This window comes from Lissotriton vulgaris, chromosome 1_1, assembly GCF_964263255.1.
Source record: "Lissotriton vulgaris chromosome 1_1, aLisVul1.2, whole genome shotgun sequence".
NCBI lineage: Eukaryota > Metazoa > Chordata > Amphibia > Caudata > Salamandridae > Lissotriton > Lissotriton vulgaris.
This window is the reverse complement of record NC_141685.1, coordinates 1929547425-1929566689: the sequence shown is the minus strand read 5'-3', so window position 1 is coordinate 1929566689 and position 19265 is coordinate 1929547425.

Sequence of the window (19265 nt, the reverse complement as noted above, 5' to 3'; positions counted from 1 at the left end):
CCCAAACAGCCACCGGTTTACACTACTAAGGCCCCAGGAACTGGGGTGTGAGGGCTTGCTAACCATTTGGAGACACTCAGGGTTTCAGGAAGAGGACAAAAGCAAAGTCCAGTCCAGGTCCTGTTGTCAATGGTCCACTGGGATTCTTTACAGAAATGTCCCCTTCAGAATTTTTATGTTCCTGGAGTCACCCAGGGAATCAGCCTTCTGGTGTTTGAAGATCTTTCTGTCCTTGGATTTCAAGGGGGGTCCAACCTCCTATGCCAAGTGCAGCAGGCTCAGTCCACTTTGCATCAACTTGCAAGTCCAGCAGTGTTCTGATGAAGTTGCCTTGGGGTGCCAAATGTATGCCTGGCAACAGAATGGGGGTGGGTGTGAACCATGGCACCTCCCTAACCAACGGGGTAAAAGTTCCAGGGGCATCCTTACCCACTTTTCAGTAGCTCCTGTTTGTTGTACTGCAACCTTAAACATGGGCTCTGAGGCCAGGGGGGGTTTGTGTCATCTCACATCTCCCACCAGAAAACAGTTTAAAACAGCCATTGTTCCCACAACAAATCCAGAGACTGAATTCTAAAAGGACAAAAGCAGAGACCTTCAGCAACTACAGGGGGGATACAAAAGAATTGTTTGGCATCCTATTTTCTCCCTTTTACATTGTCTCAAGTATTACATGTGGTACACAGACCTGTCAAGCAGGATTTGACAGTGTGCTATCAACAGGATACCCACAACTCCTACTCTGAATATTCTGTGGAATTCAGAGGAGTCCTCTGCCCATTCAATTTAACCAAATATTTGCTCCTGAGAGGTATTTCCCAGCTCTTCCATGTCTGTTCCTGGGCTTGAGCTCAAGCTGTGAGCTGGCAGAGGCTTATGTTAATTAGCCTTTTGACAGTTTCTAAAACCATTCATTAAAACCTGTCTTCACCTTTTTTTATAGATTTTTAATATTTATTACAAATAGTGGATTCATACATTTTCTAACTTGTCCCATTCCTGAGATAGCAGTATTAGTATTTAATACCTCAGGGCTCATCCCTCAGCCCCACGATCTTCAATGCATATATGAACCTGCTGGCCACCAATGTCAGATCCCACGGTCTCAACATAATTTCCTATGTAGACAACACCAAACTCATCCTCTCACTCAACAATGACCCCACCATCACTAGAACCAACTTCCAGAGATGCATGACAAACATGATGATGAACAACTGCCTACAGCTGAATACAGACAAGATGGAAGTACTGATCTTTGGCAACAGCAGCAACACATAGGATGACACTTGATGGCCATCAGACATAGGACCCGCACACACTCCCTCCGACCACACCACAGACCTCGAAATCATCATTGGCATCAAGTTCACCATGAAATCACAGATCAACACCGTCTCCTCCACCTGTTTCCTTACTCTGTGCATGCTACGTACGATTTTCAAGTGACTACAACCACACAAGAAACGCACTGTGACACTGGCCCTCATTACCAGCCATCTGGACTACGGCATCGCCCTCTATGTAGGAAACCCCATACACCTCCTACAGAGACTTCAGACAATACAGATGCCGCAGCCGACTCATCCTCTGCTTTCCCAGATGAACACACATCATACCCCACCGCAGGCAACTCAACTGGCTTCCTGTATGATGACATGCCAATTCAAGCTCCTCTCCCACCACATAAGACTCTACACAGACAAGGACCTGCATACTTTAACCACCGCTTTAACTTCCTCCGACCATCGAGAAGACCATGCTGTGCCTCCCTTTTATCTGCCCATACTCCCTGCATCTACCAAAGTAGAAGTGTGGGACACCTCCCACATCGCAGCAAAGACCTAGAACAGCCGCCCCCACAACTCCAGACCATCACCTCACTTCCAGAATTCCGAATGGCCATCAAGACCTGGCTTTTCCCAATAGGCCTCCGGGACCTGCAAGCAGCGCATGGATACAGTATTGGGTGATTAGCCACGCTTTATAAATCCTGATTGATTGATTGATTGTTTTCTACATAGGACAGCTAGCCCTGCTACAGTGAATATGGCATTTAGGACTTGGTCACTGAAGGGACATAGTAACATTAACTTTCTTCGTGACCCACTTTTACAGCTACAAGGCTTACATAGGGGTGACTTACTAATATTTAAAAGGGCAGTTTTCACCTGTGAATAATGGTTAATTTAACAGGTCACACTGAAGGTTTATACTGCAACAGTCATGTAACAATGGTAGGCCTGAAGTAATATTTCTTTTTTCACACTAGTGAATGGCACAAGAAGGGCTGCAGTCAACAAGGACATTTAACTTTGCCTGCCATTGGTGTAGTTACTTCACTTTGTACTATGACCCTATAGGAGAGTTAAATATCAGGGAATAGCCAATGTCTACATGTTTTCGGGGTTAGAGCACATCTATTGGGCACTGGCCTAGAATGTCCCCTTGTGCAGAGTGTAAAATCCAGTAATACAATTAGGCAAAAATAATGGGGGTGGCTACAAAAGAAGGGGCATGTTGTTTTAAGTGTCTATTGCGTGCACTATGCAAAGCCAAACCTATTGACTTTGTCAAAGCGTGTTTATTTTCATGTCACTGATACAGTTAGTACATCAAAATGCAAAAGCACCGATGCAAACTTATTTGGAAATTCAAAGAGTCGCAAAAAGGTGTGCAGCGTTTGTAATAATCCAGCAAAAATGTGCTTCTTGAAGAGGCTGCTTTGATGTTGTGTCGAGTATTTTTTTTTTTACAGAATGACAGAAAAGTGTATCCATGTCGAAAGCACCCTTTCGAGTTCGCCGCATCAGGGGGTAAATAGAGGTACACTGCACAGATGGATCTCCGAGTAAAGCAACGGCGTGGTTTGGTCATTTGTCCTTCACGCTAGGGAGTCAGACCATGCAAGACTGGCCATGGCGATCATTTTCACCCCGACGCTGTAACACAGTCAGTACTGGTACAGTCACCGCAGGTAGCAATCAATGGAACTTGAGCGGTCAATAGCAGTAGGCGTGTGTTTTCATCTCTGGACTGAATGAGCTGGGGTCCACAAGAATAAAGCTCGCCACGGGGGATGGAAGAGACATCTCTATTGTCACCTCGGTGACAGCCAAAATTTCAGATTGGGGCCTTGACTCGCATTTTAACATGCTTTTGCTTTATGCGTTCTGGCAGGCCTTGCAGCCCCGAGCAGTCGCTCTAATTGCAATATCTTGACAGCAAAGGTCTAAACAGAAAAGCATAATACGGAAAAGCGTGCTTTACTACCAGCATGGGATCATTAATATTTGACACAAAAGATGAGAAGGCAGTCAACACACTCCACAGCTAAGTCAAAACTAATTTCAACCGGTTGTTTTGGAAATTACCATTCGAGGTATTAACCCAGCCACTTTAACTGCACAATAAAACTAAGGATAAACTTCAACAAAAACACCTAATAAACAGCACTAGTTAATCAAAGCGATGCATACACAAGGCGCAACTTTACAGAGGAGGACCGGTGTAGTTTTACAGTAGATCCTAATGTAGATGAATGCGACGGAATTAAACTGTATATATAATGTCTGTTTGAAGTTATTCATTATGGAAATCAATCTTGTTTGTTTTCTCTACATCGATTCCTGTTTCAGATTTGGTGTTTCAACTCACTGTTAATTATACAGGTGTTATTACTATCTAATTTCATAGTAATACATATATCGATCTTTGGAGAATGAACAGCTGAACGTGCTGTATTAGAAACTGGGACAGGCCAGTCTCCGATCTAAGCAACAATAATCTACTTCTTAAGTATCTCTGCAGCATAAGAATCATTACATGCAACAGGAGTTTGATATGGGAGGTAGATACATCTGGAAAGCAATGATCTTAGCATTGCTATATCGTGTTGTTTCACCTTTATCTTACAGATTTCTACAAGGAACTTTAGTGTTACCTTTCAAACTATATAGATAGCTTCCAAGCAGAAAGGATGGGTAAATGAAGCTAGAGAAATTAGATATTCAAAGACCCGATATTAGTCTAGATAAAAAATTTGAAGATGGAAAAGGGGAATTTTTTGCGATTCCAACAAAAGCAATGTCACAGAAAGAGGAGTAGACAAAATGTCTCCCAAGTATCGTCTTCAATGGAATTTCAATGCAAGGGTGATTTCTATGACTTGAAAGTAGCATTGTAGTGAGGCGTGGCTAACTTGATGAATCCAAATTGAATACCGAACTTGATTCTACAGATACAAAAGAGGAATGTACATTGCCAATAAATAAGCAGAAGGGAACTTTCTAAATTGTTTCAGAGATAACTGTTAGAAAGGGGTTTTCTGGTTGGCCAAGGTAAACATCCAGGAGTGCAGAGAGGTTTATCTCTGCGTGCTTCCAGGCGTCCAGGAAGGTTGCGGACTCAATGGAGCAGTTGATGGTGCAGCAGAGGTCTGGTGCGATGGAGTTGCCAGCTCTGCTCAAGATGTGGTGAGAGAATCAAACAAGGGTCTTGACTCCTATCTCAGCAAGGCCTTGGCGAATAAAAGTATTTTAAATTACAATTTTTTACAGTATGCCTTTTTCTATTTCTTTTGATCACATACTAAATTTTCTGCGATTTTATATGCCATATACGCTTTGCATCCTGTTATATATAAATAATTATATATATGTATATATTAGATAATAAGTGGTGCTTACGGTGTGATGCTTTACATGGTTTCACTGCCACTGAATTCTATGAGCACTGATAATAATCAATATGTTTGAGGGACCATCAACTTTTCAAACATCTGTACTTCGCTAATATTGATAGTCACAATTTACTACAAAGTCAATTTTGACTGAGAACCAAATAGGACAATGCAGGTAAAATGAAATCACGGAGCCTCAAGTCCTCTGTCTATTATCCCAAAATTTAATTAACACAGTGTTGGTCAGATATCACAAAAAAACATATTAAAACGTGCTTTGCCACCTGGAGGCTTTCTAAATATATTTTCTATTTTAATTAAGAAAACGGGTGCCGCTGCACGGAGTTGGTAGTGGCGAAGGCAGCAAAGCAGCAGAATAACGTGGGGCATTTTTCTTCACTGTACGGAGCCTAAGTGTGAATCGACCGGCAGAAATCTCTTCCAGCACAGCGCCCTGATTGCGAGCGGCGATCTCTTCACGTGGAAGCTTTACCAGTGTACCTGAGGGGGACTGCAAATCCCAAGACCAAGACTCCCCACTGGGCAAGCACACCTGGGCCGGACCTCCACCACGCCCACAGCTCCAGGCGCGATATAAACGTCAAACATCCCCGCGTCGCGGGAGCGCCGGGCTAAGCCCGGGCAAAGGACGGGCCCTCTGCGGCCCTCAGAAGCCTGAGGAGTCTGGGCTGGGCCACAAACCCTGGCCTAAATACTCAGGTCATTGTTTCCCCTCTATGTAAGTTAAGCTTGTTGTGCATTTTGCCATTGTTAAAGATCTTGTTTAGGGGACAGGCGACGCATTGTTTGATACTCAATCTTGGATAAGTATCTTGTCTCTGCATAATGCATAGAGTATGTCGAAACTGAAGGTTGACAACATTTCATCTGGGGGCCCACTATGGACAATTACCTGCTAAAAATAGTTAACAAAATAAACAACGTGCGGAGAGTCTCACTAGGAAGAGATAGTCCTGTGGTAATAGATTTTCCTATCTCTCCTTCTCTCTCTCCTTCCTCTATCGCCCCACCGCTGGTAAACCTACAGCTATTTCAGAAGGGGCCCAAGATGGCAGTGCACCTGTTGCGGTAGATAAGACCTCTGGCCCAGCAACTGCATCTGCAGGGAGTTCCGCTTCTGCTCGAGCTCGTGTCCCTATAACCCTGGCTGTAAATACAGAGAACCTACAGGTGCAACCAGCGGCAGTAGCAAAACTAAGAGTACGAGGGCTGTCCATTAAAAGGAAAAGAGCTGTTAGTGGTGTAGGGGGTGGGAGTATGAAATCCACCAAGAAGCCCAAAAAATCGAGGGAAAGTCATAGAGTGGGGGGAGGGGTGAAGGATGGGGCAGCCAGTGTAGATAATATCCAAACACATCATATGCCTGCCACTTTGGCCACTGTAAGTCCTAGTGATGCTATCTCCCTTGGCCCCCCTACTCTTGAGTCTAACTTGATTTATTTAGAGAAACTCATCAAATCTCTGTTAACCCCCATTATTGAGAGCTTGGAATACTTAAAGGGAAGGGCTGACAGGCTCGAACAAACCTCCCTGGATAATTTACACTCCTTAAAAACCCTAATAAAAATCCAGGCAAAAAACAGGGAGTTGGTAAATCTATCTAATAACAACTCGGGGGGAGCACTTGAGCCAGCAACCCAAGATTGGGGGAGTGCAAGCGAGGGGCCCGCGGCAGGGAAAGCCTTATCTAAGACTTCTAATGATCTAGCTAAAAGTAGATGCCCCAAAAATGTAGCATCCCAAGTAGGAGGGAGTAACTCCCAGGCCCTGGGTACAGACATTACACCCATATCGAACTTGGGTTCCAATTTAATGACATTAGTAGTAGGCCCTTGGCCCCTAATTGTCCTCCACTAGTTGCCCCTGAAGATCCCATAGCTGTGGCAACCACGGATATAGCCCATCTTAGTTTGCCCCCAGCATGTCTCCCCTATGTTGTGGTCCTAACAGGGGTCCCTAAACTCAAGGAGGGTAAATATGAATCTTACCAGGAACTGAAAAACAAAACCATGTTCTGGCTAAATACAAATAGGCCTATTTTAAAACACCATGATGGTAAAATCTTAAATGTACGAAGAGCAAGTTGGGTGGGCGACCGTAGGAAGGATATAAGTGGCGATTGTATTTTGGTGAATTTTGGTGACCCTAGGGCAGTTAGCCACATACCAGCAACCCAAACATGGAAGCACGGGGAATGGCACTTTTGATCTAAGCTATTTCCATCAGCAAACTTTGCCCCCCTACTTTGTCGGTTATGATTTTAGGGGAACTGAGCTTGGAGCGCCTTACCGTCCAGCTATTTTTCCTAATAGCACTTGCTTTCCTCCATCTAGAGGCAGGGGTGTTCCAGGTTGGCCTAGTGGCTATTGATATAAGGCGGTCTTGGGGCTAGCCCTGGGAAAACATGCTTTAGCAACACCAAATTGCGACAGAACATCACGTATCCCTGTCTTAGGAGAACTGTTTTCGCACCCATTAAGTACTGACTCCGCGAATGTGCCATTTGTTCTTCCTCCTATACCCCCCAGTCCTGCTATTGGTTGTGATCTCTCCGAGTTGGCTTCTCCGGTTTCCCCATCCGTTAGGCCGAATCTTAAAATCATAAGCTGGAATTTGGCCGGGATTGGTAGGAAGCTCGATCTCCCAGATTGGAACTCAACTATTGGGTCATATAACATATGTATTTTCCAAGAAACATGGAGACTTGTTCCCTGCCATAAAGTAGGTTACTCGACTTATCATGTTCCAGAAGTTCCTTCTTGTTCAGGGCGGGGCCACCTAGCAGGAGGATTACTCATCTGGGTGGATATTGCCCTAGGCCTCCGTGTCGCCCAAATTGAAACTAACTCCCCTGACCTACAAAAAGTGACTCTCTATGGACCTAGGAGAGGGGAATCATTAACTATTTTTAATATCTATGCCAGGGGGTAAAAGGGCAGTTCACCATTGCCCACTGTCACCAAGCTCGAGGAGGAGCTTAGAAATCAGACGCAAGGCTCACTCGTCATGGTGGTGAGTGATCTGAACTGTACTTTTGAGCCTCTTGCGTCCGAAGATTTTCTTAATATTATGGAAGATGATGGTAGGAGGGGTATTCCGCAGCTGTCAATTCCCTCTGTCAAAAGGTGGTCACCCAGAGTAGTCCAACTTAATGCTCTGACACTGGAATTTGATTTAAGAGAAGTAAATGGAAGGACAGCTTCGGACATGTTGGGGGCGGATACTTACAATAGAGTTGGTCATTCGTCACGCATAGATTATATTCTCCTAGACTTTCAGTTATGGAAAGGTGTGGAGGATATGGTGGTTGTATCCACGATCCTTAGTGACCATAACCCACTTTCCCTGACCCTACATCCCTTATGGATGAGTTCCCAATTGTCTATGGCCCCCCTCGAATGTCGCTCCTCGGCAGAGGTGTGCCCTTCAATTTGTGGCAGACGCCTCAATTGGCCCAGAGTTCTGCTCGATGAGGGAAAGGTCCAGCTTATTGGCTCCATTTTGGCTTCCTACCAAAGCAAAATAGAACCTGGTGGCTCAACCCCGACTATCATCTCATCTACATTTTGTGGTACAATCAAAGCCTTAGGAGACTTATTTTTGACTAAAGGCAATAACTCCAAGGGGCGCCAGAAACGCAGTGACAAACCAGGCTGGTGTTCTAAGAATTGCAGAGTAAATAAATTGTTACTCATCCAGGCAATAAAGGGTAAGCAGCCGTCTCTGATTAAAGTAGCAAGATACAATTATAATCTGGCCATTAAGGAAGCTAAGAGGGACTGGGACGATAAGTTTTGGCACGACCTCAAGATGGCCAGTGCGGGGAAGGACGCACAAGTATCTGGGATTATGTAAGATCAAGGAATAGATCACTGGTGACAGTTGGTTTGCCCATTTTCTTCCCTGTATACAGTTGACTCCCTCGGCGAACAAGTCCAGTCTTTGGATAGCCTTGAGCTGCCCAAGGAGGAGGCCGTTGGATTCACGGCAAAAGAGGTTGAAGCGATTATTCGTTCTTTGGTCCCGCGCAAAGCAGCAGGCCCCAATGGGGTTCCAGGAGACCTGTTGCGTTCAAATTATTCAGAGTGGTTGAGGATTTTGGCAGATCTCCTTAATGCCATCATGAAGGGTGCGCCAATTCCGGAGTCTTGGAGAGGGGCGGAGGTGGTCCCTATTTTTAAGAAGGGCTCTAGGGACGACCCCGCCAACTACCGCCCTATTAGCTTAATAGATTCCACGCAAAAGGTTATAGGGAAGGCAGTATTAGGCAGAATCCTCCAGTGGGTCTAAGACAACAAAATTCTGTCCGACTTACAGGCAGGGTTCCGCTCTGGAACGGGAACAATTGAGCAAGCCTTCCGACTACATTTGTTGTACTGGAAGACAGTTGTTCTGGGTGGAGGCAGTCTTTACCTGGCCTTTATAGACCTGAAGACTGCCTTCGATCTAGTGCCGAGGCAGAGTTTATGGGGGGTTTTGCAGGACCTGGGTATGCCCTCATACATTCTGAGTATTCTAATCAAGCTCCACGAGGGAAACTTCGCTCAGGTGAGGTGGGGTAGTCAGGGCCAAAAAACATCTAGAAAGCTGTGAGTAGGGGCGTCCGCCAGGGTTGTGTGCTAGCCCCCACTCTATTTTCTCTTTATGTTAATGGAGTGGTGGAGCATCTGCTAAGAACACCTGCAGACGCTCCCTCCCTGGCGGGTAAACGTATCCCGACCCTGCTATTTGCGGACGACACCCTCCTCATCTCGAAGTCCCCAGTGGGCTTGCAGAAGCTACTTGATAGTTTCTATGTTTTCTGCACACTCAGGGGTTTGGTAATTATTACCGGCAAAACTAAATATTTAGTATTAAATCAGGCTAAAGAAATGGGAATTCGGCCAAATTTGAATGGGGTGCAGCTGGATAGGGTGGCAGAATTCGATTATTTGGGCATCAGACTCTCCGATGGAATGCATTGGGGCCCTCACATTAACAAAATGGTCCTCTCTCTCAAAAGGGTAACAGGCACACTTATTAAAGAACAGTGTAGTTCTACAACAAAACCTATTTCCCCCATTGTAGAGATCTACAACGCAAGAGCAGTTAGTGGGTCCCTGTATGGGGCAGAATTATGGGGTGCCTGTAACACTGGCCAGCTTACCCAGTCAGAGAATACATTTTTTAGGTCGTTGCTGTCCCTTCCCCAAAGCACACCTATGATTCCGATACTGTATGATCTGGGGAATCGCCCAATAAAGGACCAAGCCCAGTTCCGCCCATTGCTATTGTGATCACGCTTAAGGCGAGTCCCGGAACTTGCTCATTATGCGGAAGGGCTAACAGAAATTCTGTCTATGTCTGGTTGGACAAAAATAAGTTGGCTGCGAAATGTAAAATCCTTACTTGTTGAGCTCGGGTTGGGGGAGGCGTGGTCAACCCGATCTGCTGTGCCAAAATCCCAATTGAAGCAGATTTACTGGAGCTGGGTGTATAATAAAAAATATTCAAACCCTAAAAATGGTAGGATTGTTTCTAACTATCTTCTCCTTAAGGATGTACCCTCGTTAGAGCCCTATTTTGATTTTATTACAAAACCGCGTGATCGCATGCTGTATTTTAAATTTAGGATTGGCACCCTTCCTCTTGGCGAGTTTACAGCACGCTGGAGCGTGTCCCCAAGTACCCTTAGTTCGTGTCCATTCTGTCCGCTGATCTTGGAAACAGTGCCCCACATCTTATTCGAGTGCACTGCTTATAAACTCCCGAGATCTAGGTGGCTAAAACCAGTGTGCAGGAATATGGGTACTAGGTCTCATTTGATGGCCTTGCGAATCCTCATGTCAGATACTCGGCTAATACATGTTTGTGCTGTTTCTAAGTTCCTTAGCTGGGCTTGGATTATTAGAGCAAGAAGGCTTAAAGATAAATGATTATAATGTTTAATCTGTTCTTAACTTCAATGTGTTATCTAACTTTTTATTACTGGATGGTATACTGTGTATGACCATTCCCTTCTTGTTTTATCTTGTGGAAATTTGTAATGTGAGATTGTTTTTATTGTGATGCTTTTTAAGATAAAATGTTATCGAAATAAAGCCTTCTACAAACAAACAATAAATAATTATATATATGTATATAATAGATAATAAGTGGTGCTTACGGTGTGATGCTTTACATGGTTTCACTGCCACTGAATTCTATGAGCACTGATAATAATCAATATGTTTGAGGGACCATCAACTTTTCAAACATCTGTACTTTGCTAATATTGATAGTCACAATTTACTACAGAGTCAATTTTGACTGAGAACCAAATAGGACAGTGCAGGTAAAATGAAATCACGGAGCCTCATGTCCTCTGTCTATTATCCCAAAATTTAATTAACACAGTGTTGGTCAGATATCACAAAAAAACATATTAAAACGTGCTTTGCCACCTGGAGGCTTTCTAAATATATTTTCTATTTTAATTAAGAAAACTGTGCACACATAACAGATTACAAACAAAAGTGCATAAAACGCCATTCCAGATGAAATATACAATGGCAGCAGGTGACATTTGAAAGTGATGGGGCGTTAAAGATTGGGATGAGTGCCAGGTGGCAAGCAAGAGAGCTTGGCCATTATGAGAGGGCTCTGAAGGGTTCTTACCCAAGATTAATTTTAAAAAGAGTTGGCAAATGGTGAATTTTCAAGCATATTTGAGAAAGCATGAAGGTCAATGAAGCAATGGTCAAAGAGTAGTTATGACATCAATAAAGAGATTTCATATGATAATGACGTAGGCAACTGCTTATTCAGTATAACTACAGAACTTCATAACAGACTTTGAGATAACAGTGCTGAGTACAGTGTTTGAATAGGTCCTTCTGCTGTTGAAATATAATCAACAGATGTGAACATCGCCAGCGCCATCTTGCCTAACAAGAGCCATCGTATGCATGTAAACGGCACCCTTTTTAGATACCACAGCCATTTCGTGCATTGCCGATCACCAGCGCGTCACCCTGACCTCACAGTCATCCCCCTCACTCTGCAAACCCCCAAGCACACATGCTGGAGTCATAAAGCATCCTCAGCGCGACCCAGCCCGGGAGCCACTTCCCGTGCCTAACGCCCATGTCTATTCATCCCCCTCGCATGAACAGGCCCATCAATAACCTCCTCCCCTGCACCTGGCTGTTCGATCCGGTCCCAGGCAATAACCAGCCCCTGCAGATACAGTTTATTACCCCCGTACAGTAGAAACTCGCTCCCCATGAAAGGGGTTGGAATTAATCAATGGCACAACCCTCTTAGATTTGACCGATCCCGCATACTTCAGACCCTGCCGGAATGCCCAGCTGCGCGATAACAATCACCTACTGAGACCAGGGTGGGGGGCATTTGATGTTGGGTATGTGTGGGAACAAGTTGGAAGCGGGGATTCCGGGGATGTAATAAACCACTGTCAGGAATGTGTTACCCTGCAATAAACTGTCAAGATTGTATATAAAAGGCTATGCCACAGAGGTCCAGTTAGAGCACCTCGAGAAGTCATTTCGTTTGTCCGAATTGATGTGTTCTCCTCCGGAGAAATAAACCTGTTCATCGCTTTCCAGATTTCCAGCGCCTGCCTCTTTATTTGATTAAGCAAATAATCGAGTAGATCAGAGGCGATTAACGCCAAAGCAGTGATTGATGATAACTAGAGAAAATTTGCTTTTCTACACTGCAATAGAAAATGTTATCTGAAAACATGCTGCACTGAGGGGAGCTAGATTTGTGTATTATCATACACCAAACATTATATCATTATAGCCGTCTCATGACAGCACAGCAAATAACAGGACATCAAACAATCAGACTTGGTGTATCAGACTGCCCCACCTGATTTCCACAATACAATCCAGCCTTCCTGCCAGATTCAGGTGGGTAAGGGCAAAGTGACACCCACTGCTCTCCAAAATACCTAACACTAGCCATAATCCAACAATATACGTCCTTCCTGAATTATTTACACCCCTTTGTTCCCTCTGCAAATGGAGTTTCATGGCAGGATAGAGTTCAGATAGCCTCCGAGGATAGTAATGTTACTGGAAGCATGGCAGGAGAATCGCGGAACCACGTCCTCACTTGGCCAAATTACATTTTCAATTTAAAGTACCGAGAGGCACCACAATTTGTCCACAATCACAAAATGTATAGTCATGTGCGGAAAACAAAGCCACAGCTTGAGATACTACTTGTGTTGAATGTTTTTACACCTTGTGGCATATTATGCATCCATATGATGCTGCAAGTATATGTGATTGATACTGCTATGTTTTTCTGTATACACTTTACATGCTGGAACAAGGATTCCCTAGTCATGTGTCAGACCTGGAATCAATCCTCGCTTATCAGTCGACAACCCAGTGCCTTCTGTGACCTCTGGGTGCAAATTTCAAATGCCAAAGTAGCACACTCCTAATTGTAGAATTTTATTGCCTACAAGCTGGGTCTAAGTGTCTGCCTGATTTGGGCCTAACCTGGTACTGCTGTGTCTAACTAGGGCCCCGGTCCCACATTAGTTGTTTTTAGGTCTCGCTACGACGAACGCGCTAAGCGTGTTCTCGCAGCGAGAACTATAGTCGGCGTCTCAGCCAAAAAACGACGAGGGGAGACAAGAGCTGGCCACGCGCCCAGCATTCCCTATGGCGGCATCGGATCCCGACGCGCGCCTTCTGATCGGGTCGCCGCCATGAGCTTCTACCGTAGACAGCTCACGTGACGTCGCGCGGCCCAATCCGAAGGCGCGCGTCAGAATCGGCTCTCGCAGTCCCGTCCCTTCTCGCCTGACCGGCACTCGCCCTGCACGTCTTGTTCTTGGTATATGGGCAAAAACATGAGTAATTCATTGTATATGTATGCTGTATAAAAAATCTGCAAAAGCCTTCAGTGTGCATCATAGTGGCTGGTTTAACATGAGATATTCCTATCCCGCATTTGTCCGAGACAAGCCTGAAATAAATTCTCATTCCGGCTCAAATGAAACTGTACATTATGTCTGGCTTCTCCCATGCCCTATAAACATGTCAGCGGTGCAATGAAAACAATGTTATCCTGCAGGAAGCTGCTTCGTATAGGCCATTTCTCATCAGCTCGCTGCCCACAGTTAACAAATAATCCCTTTTATTGTTTGCGTTATTGCAGACATCCCTCTGGCTCGAGCTCCCAGCAGTGATCACGTCTGCCGCTTTCATTGTTGGCCTCCGGGAAGCCAGGCTGTGCAGTCCAGGTCCCCAGGACTCTGTGAAATGTGTTTTACACGTGAACTGCATCCAGTAATAAATTGACACAGTAATGTGATAGGTCTTTAAATGTGGTAGCTGATGCTTATTTGACTCGTGTTGAATGTTGAATGTCTGAGCAGCCCCTGTATGCTTGGATGCTCCAAGAACGGCCTTTCTTTCCCCAGCTACTTTTGGAGAAATAGTGTATGGATATAAAATCCGAACTCTTAGCTGCTGTCTATTGTTACCTTGGTCAGTGGTACTCTTGAGAAATGAACAGTCTGCCAGATTTTGTTGGAATGTGATAATGATTTGGTATTAATTGTTCCTTTGACTCGAATGTGTATGTAATGCAAGTGAGATTTATAGAGCAACTAATGCTCAAAAGAGCTTCTAGGAGCTATGCCATCCAATGTAGATGACAATAAAAGCCTCTTCCTTCATTGCGGTCCATACATTTGTTCCCCAGAGGTAAGTAACACGTAACTAGGGATTGTGTACTCACTTTACATTATTTTAGATAAACTGGGGTTGCATTTATGTGCATGTATTTGACCATTCTAATTCCCTCAAATGTAGCCTGGAAGCAACAGAGTGCTTTTTTAAGTAATGGGGAAGGGAATGTTTCAGGTTTTCACTCATAGTTGGACGGGATAGAGCTCTGTTCATGATGCCTCCTAATAATAATAATAATAATAATAATAATAATAGGGAGTCTTGTAAAGCGCTTGGTGACGCACAACGGCGTGTCCCCGCGCTGAGAGAGGTGCGAGGGTTAGCAGAGAAGAATACTTGAGCGTGAGGCAGCTACCTGGCGTACAAGAATGTCTTTAGCTTCGCTCTAAAGATGGACTCTGAGGGTTCCAGACGCAGCGCGGTGGGGAGTTTGTTCCAGCTAGAGGCTGCCAGATACCTAAAAGATCTGCCACCCATCAGAGCTTTGAACACTTTGGGAATGGACAGGCGCCCTGAACCAGAAGATCTAAGGGAACGGGAGGGTTCATATCGTGTCAGCAGACCTTGCAGAGGCCGAGGTGCCCTGCCATTAACAATACGATGGCAGGTGCAAAGCGCTTTAAATTCCACCCTGCTTCTCACCGGAAGCCAGTGCAGGGCTTGGAGCGCGGCTTTAGACGCTGATCTTCTGGGCAGTCTAAGAACCAGGCGAGCTGCGGCATTTTGCAAGACCTGCAGGCGACTCAAATTCTTCTCCAGAGTCCCTAGGTAGAGTAGGTTGCCGTAGTCCATTTTGGACGTTACTAGTGCATGCACTAGTGTTTGGCGGGCTTTGATGGGAAGGAGCTCCAGAGCCTTCCTGAGACTCTTAAGGATCCCAAAGCAGGAGCCAACCACTCGATTAACCTGGGGACCAAAGGTCAGATTGGTATCAAACCAAACACCTAAATTCCTCGCCTCCTGGCAGGGAATTGGTGCTGGACCCAGGCAGGGTGGCCACCACGCCGACGTCCAGGCCGCTTGGTCTCCACCCACCACCAGCACCTCAGTCTTGCCTCCGTTGAGCTTGAGGCAGTTAGCGGACATCCAGGCAGCGAGATCTTGCATGCATGCTCTGAAGATGTCCGCTGCGATACTGGGTGCACGTGATAGGGAGATGACCAAATGCGTGTCGTCGGCGTAGGACACCAAGCGCAGACCGTGGCTCTCCACTATGGTGGCCACCTGGGCAACGTACAGATTAAAAAGGGTAGGACTCAGGGACGAGCCCTGCGGCACTCCCTGGTCCAAAGCTACTCGCTTGGAGTAGCAGTCGCCCTGTCTGACTTGGAAGCCGCGGTCAACCAGAAACGATTGGAACCACTTTAACGCTGCTCCTCCTACCCATCCTTTGTTCAGACACTGTAGCAAGGGGAATGTGCTACAGTGTCGAACGCTGCGCTCAGGTCCAGAAGAATCAAGGCCATGGTATGGCCCTCATCGGCGCCTTGCCTGATGGTTTCAGATGCCATAAGGAGCGCTGACTCTGTCGAGTGCCGTTGGCGGAACCCAAACTGGGTGGGATGTAGAAGGTTGGTATCTTCCACAAATTGCATTAACTGCAAATTAGCCACCTTCTCTGCCACTTTGGAGAAATAACGTAGTAAGGAAATGGGGCGTAAATTCTCCAGCTTTTCGAGGCTGATGTTGGGCTTCTTACGAAGGGGGAGCACCACAGCTTGTTTCCATTCCCTAGGCAACTTGCTGGACCTGAAGGAGACATCCAGCAGGTGTCTAATATAAGGTTCAAGTGCTGTCAGACTGTCCCCCAGCCGTTTGGGAGATACTGGGTCCCGTGGAGAGCCTGATTTCACTGACCTATATATTCTGATCAGATCTTCTGCTAGAGGGCAGGTCAGCTTGAGCAGCAAGTCCTGGCCATCTGCCTCTTTTATTAATTCTTCAAACTCACCCCCTGCAGAGGGTCGAGCAGGGAATGCCGAATAAATTTTGGCTACTTTGTCGCCAAAATATTCTGCAATGCGATTACAGGTGTCTACTGAGCAGTCCTCCGTACCTGCCGAGAGCTTGGGGATGGTTAATGATTTGTAAACACAGAACAGCTCTTTCGACGAGTTCTCTGCATCCAGGATCCTGTCGGCATAGTGGGCAGCTTTCACTATCCTGATCAGGTTATGATATGCCCGTCTATTTATATATATCTCTCTCTTGCCTGATTGTCATAGGCTACCCTCCACTGCCTTTCTGCTCGCTTGCAGTCCCTCTTGGCTCCACGCAATTCCTCGTTAAACCAAGGTGCCGTTCTCTGTTTCCGTCCACCCTCCTTCGTCCGGCCAAGAGGGGCCGTGCGATCCAGGGCAGCCGTGATGCGGTCATTGAGTAGTTTATTAGCTATCTTCGCATCAGTACCTCCGGGAGGGCCCTCCGTGGTGAGAGCCATATTAAACTCTGACAGAGAGAACTTGGCCCATTTCCGTCTTTGGTAGTTGAGGGGGGTACTATCTGTCTCCTTGTGTTTTGGGAGCTGAATTACAAATGGCACCAGGAAGTGGTCGGTCCAGGGGAAAGGCACAGGTCGCGCCACTGCGACTGCATCCCAGTTCGCAAATATCGGATCTAACAGGTGTCCGTGCTGATGAGTCGGAGACTGACCTTTTAACTCTAATTGTAAGGCCTGAAGGTCTTGTTGGAACTCAGCCGCTCCTTTATCCTTCTGATCCGCTAGGTGCATATTAAAGTCACCAGGGAGCAGAAACTTGTCTCTCCGTAACGCTGCCTCCGTAACACTCTCTAGGAGGTTATCTTTAAACCTTGGCAGGGGTCCCGGGGGACGATAGATCAAATAACCCTTAACCGTTGTATCCCCATTAATTTTGATGGTGAATGCGCCGGCCTCGCTTTCAGCTATTTGGACTAATTCTAGATGACAGGCAAGCTGCTGTTTAAAGGCAATAGCTATGCCCCCCCCTCTGCCCTTCGGTCTATCTAATCTCAACATCGAGTATTCCTCCGGTAGTGCCTGAATGATATCAGGGTCAGAATAAGCATCCAGCCAAGTTTCCGTGAGAAATAACAGATCAAGTCGTCTTTCAGCGAGTAGATCGTTGATGTCAAACTTGTGGCAGCGTAATGATCTCACGTTAAGTAGGCCGCAGGATAGTGAGGGGCTACCCCTTGTATCCTCTGTCGCTGTTTTAAATGAGTATTCGCAGTGTCTGCACCCTCCTTCCTTCCCTGTGTTTATGCTATGCTGGCCGGGGACACAAGTAATAGTGGAAAGACTTACAAGGTCGTCTCTACTCCATTGGATTAGACTGGCAGTACCAGGGGTTGTGGCCCTGGGCCGTGTCCGGTCGCGGACGGGCGCAGACGGGCTTGGCTTAGGCGCGGCAGGTTGAGATGATGAATCATATTGAAGGCAATACTTCCGGCGCCTTTTCGAAAATACAGGCAAGACGAAGCAAGTTTAATCTGTGATAAATATAAAAAATGCACAGTTTGAGATTGTTAATATTGTGGTATTTTCCTTTTTGCACCTCTAGATTCCTATGTGCTGGCTTTTTGTGGCAATGCTTCCCGAGGGGTTGATGGTATTTGTTGCCACTACCTTGTATGACCATTTAGCAGACGTTGAAGATGCAAGCCACTGTAATTCTGCTAGGGTTAGGATGGGGTGATATAGTCTAACTTCTGTAGGTGCTTGAGGTAGCAGCATACAGTGTGTTTTTCAGTGGAGCTAGGTTGCTTGTCAGGATTGCCGACGAGCAGTCATCTGCTACATCCTCCGATTGGCAAAGGATTAAGACTTGCGCAGTGGTTCTAAGGGCCGACTACGGCAGTGTTTTTTTATTATTTTTAGGTCTCGCCAGAGACCTATAGTCACCAGTTCAGCTGGTACAGGTAGGCTTTTTTTATTTATTTATTAGTTTTCACTTTTATATAGCGCAAACTTTACCCGCAAGTATCGGAGAGCTTTAAATCAGCATGCTTATAACAAGCAAGACTAGCACTCTATATTACTGCCAACTTTGCTTCGCATAAGCAACAGCTACCCATTCACAAACAATGTTTATATACCAATTGCAAATAAAATAAAAAATTAATGCAAAGCATCGTCATTTACAATGCCAGTAACTCAAACTTTAATGCTGCGAGACTTATTGCATTGTAAATGCTTGTTTCCTGTAGTCAGGGCAAATCTGCCAATATTGTTCTGGGGAGGACAAAGAACTATTGGACATGGATACTGGGAAATGAGAAGTGGTGCATGTGGAACCACCTCCGATTAAAATCACAGATATTAAAACTCATACACACATGCACACGCACACACCCATACACTCACACACACGTATACACTCCCGCACTCACACACACGCACGCAGCATTCATATGATGTAAGTGTGCGAGTGGATACTGTAGTAATGTGAGGAAGACTGCTGCACTGGGTATTTCTACTGTTTCTGTTTTCTGCTCTGGGGAGGGGAAGTGAGGGGCTTGTAACAGGAAATTTGCACCATTTACAAAGGCAAACACATGTTGTATATGATATTATGTTTCTCGTACTGTGCCTAAAATGCAGCTGCAAATATATGGGTGGCGGCTGCCATGCACAGCCGGACTCGGAATGGAAATCAGCCCTGGCAATTCCACTCAACCGTCCCAGTGGGGTGAGTGCTGCAGCAGAGAGAAGCGCCGACCAGGGGGCGCTAGCGTAAAGCAAACTGTCGCTTTTGTTGCAGGGGGGTGCTGCCCCCAGTAACAAAACCGGCCCGCACAAGTCAAAACCCGGCCACTACCCTTCCGGCCCACTGGGAAAACGCCAACTGCCCACTACAGTCAGTACGGCCCCACTGCCACGTCTTCAA